Source organism: Tupaia chinensis, unplaced genomic scaffold (assembly GCF_000334495.1).
Source record: "Tupaia chinensis unplaced genomic scaffold, TupChi_1.0 Scaffold000459_1, whole genome shotgun sequence".
NCBI lineage: Eukaryota > Metazoa > Chordata > Mammalia > Scandentia > Tupaiidae > Tupaia > Tupaia belangeri.
The window spans coordinates 2,137,175-2,142,614 of NW_006159968.1; positions in this window are offsets into that span (position 1 = coordinate 2,137,175).

The window sequence follows — 5,440 nt, forward strand, 5'->3', positions numbered from 1 at the left end:
GCGGAGGGAGCAGCGGCGGAGGGAGCCGCAGCACCGCGCCGAGTGAGCCCGAGGTTGTGCGGAACCGAGCTGGTCAGAGCCCTCAAGCCCGCTCGGGATCCGCTGCCATCGCCTCTGCCTCCGCCGCCGGCCAGCCCTGACGCGACGCCGGGCCCGGCGACGTCAGCCGCCCGCGACGCGCCGGAAGCGGGCCTGGTCGCATCACGTGACCTCGAGGGTTGGGCCCCGATCGCTCAGCGGATTGGAGGGTCGGCTTGGGAGGCGGGGCCTGGGGCAGTTGGCTGAGGGCTGGCGGGAGGGACCTTGGTTAGCCAGAAGGGAATGAGAGCTCTGAGGGCCCATTGGCAGTTGTGAGTGTTTGACCTTTGAGAGATGAGGATGAAGGCCACTGATTATTACTGTTGATTGGATGGGAACCAATTCCCAAAATCCTCTTCCCAGAACCCTGGGTAAACTTTTACACGTGAATACTCCACGCTTTCTTCCACATCCACTCTATTCCACCCAAGTGCTTGCAGTTGCAAAACCAAAGTCTCTTGAATGGATACTTCGTGGCAGACACTGCTCTGTAAATATGTCACATGACAAGCACAATTGCACAATTGTATTGCTTTCCACAATCTAGAAGAACCGTCCAACAAAAAAGATATATCACTGACACGCGTGTGCACGTCCACAGTTGCAGAAGCTATGTCTGTGATGTGACTTCCCTGAGACTATACAACAAATGAAAGCAAAACTGTTTTTATTGAATACTACTATGTGCCAGACTGTATCAAGCACAGTAAACAGTGTCCCTGCTATGCAGGAAAACAAATGAATACATTTAAAGTAATAGTGAGATGAACTATATTTTGTATTCCTCTTTTTAATCCCTCTTTCCACTCTACCACTCTGGCTCTCAAGCTTTCTAAGTTCAACATTGCATACAAATGACACATGTATTTTGCTTCACAGTGTAGTGTTAAAATAGCAAAGTAACTCTCTTCAAGCTTCAGTTATACTGAAATTTGGTAAATCAAGCAACCACATTCATATTCATCCTTTTATTCAGCAGACATTCATTCAGCACCTACTGTAGCTTGCTAATAGCTACTGAGCTACACTGAGCTTGGCGATACATTGAAAAGACATAAGACAGTCTCTAGAAGATATTTGTTTGTTTTACTATTGTTTTGGTTATCCAGACTTTGAATTCCTTTTATGTATTTGAGAAATTTCCCGCCATGGATGTCATTGGTATAGTATACCAAATATTCCTAGAATTGTCCTTTGGATATATAACAAGATTACACTTTCAACCTCCTTAGAATTATGTGAGGTCATTTCATTTGCTATAATATGAAATCGCAGGTAAGCTTCGCCATGGTCATCTGGTAATTTTTAAAACCAGTTCACCAAAGCTGTCTGTTTCTGGCACAGTGAGAGTAATGTTTGTGATGATAGTGGCTCTAGTATCCCAGGTTCTGGACAGATGATGAGCCTAGGACTCACTGATAATCTGCAACTGATATGTGGTATAAGGTAAAAATAAGTGCGTATTGTTTTAAGCTATCGCGGGTTGTTTGTTACACCACATATTCTTACCAAACTGATTGATACATCTACACTTTTAATCTTGAAGGTAGAATAAACCTCCTACTAAATGAGATTAACACATCAGAAACTCATGTTTCCAGTCTCCTTTATGGCTGATTTAACTCTATTAAGAATTTCATATCAGAAGCTAGTGACATTTAAAATAAGGAAAATTTTCTCCAGCAACAACAGCACCAGCAGTCAAGTTTCTGACCTTGAACCTAGAGTTAAATCATACAGAATCCTGGCAGAACCCCATCTCACATGCCAGTAAGTGAGAGAAAACTAAATGCCTGTTATTATATGTGACTGACAATTTGAGGTTGTAATTAAAATAAAAATACATCTATAAGGGATAACACAGATTCTGTCACTCTCCACTGTTTGTTGTCTGTCTACCAACCTGCCCTGAAAAAAAAATATTCTCCCGTTTTAATTAGAGCGTAATAAGGGGTCCTTCACTTGAAGGAAAAAAATGTAAAGTAGGTCTTATGCAAATGATTTCTGATTTGAGCAACATTGTATAAGATAGTAGTTCTCTGTGGTGTTAATCCAGTCTCCTAGAGGACACTTTAGAAATAGAAAGTGGAAAAAAAAAAAAAAAAGAAATAGAAAGTGGCATTTTTAGTTATCACATGGTTGGGGTAAAGTACTGCTACTATTTGGAGGGAAGAGACCAGCGCTGCCAGTCATCCTAAAAGGCAATGCAATCCAATACCTAAAAGAATTGGCCTGGATCGCAAATGATTTTTAAATGTCCCTCCAGATATGCATATAGATGATAAACTTGTTTATACAATTGTCTGCACTTAAAACTGAGTTTCACATACATATTCTAAATGTTTTTGAAAAATTGTAATATATGTTCAATATCCTAGGAATAAGGCAACAATGTGAAAAAGGGGAAGATTATCCTTTTTTCTGAACATTACCGAGTTCATCCCATTTTTAAAAATCATGTCATCAATGGCCAAGCTACTCATCGTATTTGAGGCAGTGACAGAGCACGCCTGTTATCAGTCTGTATTTGTAACTGCCATATGTAGGGTAAATCTAAATCTGTGTGCAAACACTTAACTACTTTCATATGTCTCTGTGAGTCATGGCTGAACATTTATGTAGAGAAATATGGATTGTATTATGAATTGTTTCCTCAGATTTATTCTTTATATTATCATTATGCCATACTGATTTTTAAAAAACATGTAGCCTGATTATGTTGCCTATAAATTTAATTTTAGAAATGTTATTTAATATTTACTCTAAAAGGGGGCCTTAAGTCTGTTAAAACTGACAGAAATCTCATCTAGGCTGTCGTGTCTTGTTTCGACTATATCAAAGTCAGGATCGGGGCAAGGATATAATATATAGAAATTTCTAGCAATGACTCTCCAGTCGTGTAGGACAGTTGTGCATGGCTATACCCTCATTCCTCTTTTCCACCCAGCACCCTCCTCTTGCAGATGGTTGATGCTAGCCATCAGTCACTCCATCTCCAAATATAGAAAGAAAGAACTTACAGCTGTGTTTGAGCAGAACCAAACAAGCAGTGGGCAAATTATCTTGAAACAAAGTTGTTAGGCAGAAATCACTGAACTAATTTTCTCCAATATTAAAAAAAATGAAGTTAGAGCCATAATATCTCTTGGAATAGTTAACAACTGTATACCTATTTAAAGGAAGGAAAAAGTCACTAACAACAGATATTCCTTGACTACGTATAAAACACAAGACAGTCATCTGTGTGTGTTTATTTAATATTTGTGTTTGGCATCAGTAAAGAAAATCAAGGGAATTCAAGGTTTTGGTTTTTTGTGTGTTCGGTTTTTTTGCACTTTATAAATAGACTAGTTGAGTAGAGACCTAAACAGCTGCAAGAGACACCTTTGGCAGAATTCTTTATTCCAGATGTTTAATAGTTTTGAAAAATGCTACTAATATCAGTTTCTCCACCTGCCAGGGAGTTCACTTATTTTGTCTCTCTGTCACATTATTGAACTAGTAAGTACCCATTTCTCAGCTGACCAGCAGTGATCATTAATACAGAACTTATCCCTGGCAGTTGAAACTTCAGGCCGTGTATGAACTAGCAGAAGTGTCTTCTCTCTGATGTTCATACAGCATTCTGTTCACACTACTGATGCATTTCCCACTGTGCACTGTACATTTACACACCATGCTCTTAGAATGTCAGTCAAATGATTACAGGGCATTCCATATGACTTTACTAGATATGTGTGGGTATGTACACCCATCCGCCTCCACTCCCCCCCCACACACACACACAGATTTGTCTATTTCACTGTAAGTTCAAATACTACTCAGAAGCCACCTGAGTTTCTGAGACTTTAAGGACTTTCAGACTTGGCAGTAATAATTTTAATATTCAACAGTGTCTGCTACTCAAGGTTATAAAATAGAAAAACAAACGTTTGTTTAGTTTAGTAATTGCAGCAAGAGAGACGATTTCTGTTTGTGCCAATTGCTATGAACAAAAGAATGACCATAAAACCATGGACATTTTTGACAGTGGAAGAAAATGCTATTAATAATTATACCTGGAGCTAAAAGGTGGTGTGGTAATTGTGATGCTGAAGCCCCACAGGGCCCATGGTGGTTCGAGCCCTGGACCCAGTGGCTTGAAACTCATGCTTGGGCATGTGTGCCCACGTGCTCACAATACTAACAGAAGGATGGAGGAGAAGGGATTGCAGAGTGCCCATCCCCCCTCTCTCTGTCTCTCTCTGGTGACCACACTCACCCTATGGCAAAAATCTAAAACTGAAAATAAAAAATAATAATGATTATACTAGAACAACTGGTGGGACCCTGCATATCCTTAGACAGGCACATGATGAAGTCACACAGAGCAGCAGGAAATAATAACAAGGACTTTCTCTACACCCCACTGGTTAAGGGAGCCAGATCTCACGTGACCCTCACAACTCAAGTCTCAGCCCAGACAGCTTAAAAAACACATGTGAGTGTGTGCCCCAAATCCATGCAGGATCGAGAGATGGAGAGAAGGGATTGCAGTGTGACCATACCGCATTGACAGATGCTTTCTCCCTGGCTCTCTCCCTCTCTATCTCCATCTCTCTTTGGCAAGTGCACAAGTGATCTGGCTAAAAAAAAAAAGGGTGGGGGGGAGAAAGGAAGACAAGAAATAAGGTAAAAATATTCCCTAAATAGAAAGTCATTAAAAACAGATTTCACTGTTGACATCACAGTCGATTTCCCCAAGGATGAGCTTCTTGCTTACAGCTGCTGTTTAATCTTTGCCCATTCACTGGTTTTTGTTGTTGCTGGTAACTGGTGTCACCTCTTTCCACTTTATCAATGTTTCTCAAGCTTCACTCACCATTTATCTGCATTAGAACCACCTGGGTTTTGTTCAAATGCATATTTCTGGGTCCTAATTTGTTATCTTGGGTTTCAGGACTGAGGTCTGTATTTTTAACAGACCACCCTAAATGATTCTTACATATATGAAAATTTAATGAAAACAGGCTTAAAACATGAAGGGAATTTTTTAGTTTGGGTAATTTATAAGACAAGCTGCCTTCTGGGTCAGTTGAATTCGAGGATTAAATTACATTTCAGTCTACCTCCTAAGAGTTGGCCTGATTCTTAGGTTCCATGTCCTGCCACTCTCAGATTTGTCCTTGCAATACGAAAACAAGTCCTAGAAGCCATTCTCTGGTTGGTCTAAATTGAGTTAGGTGCCCAGCCCCTAAGCCAGCAAAGTGACCTTGGGAATGACTTTTACTTATTTGGCTTAGTCCTGTATCCATTTCTCAGTCAGGCAGGTGGGAGTCGAGCCTGGCCCAAACCTCTTGGACTGGCAAATGGGACAGAGTTG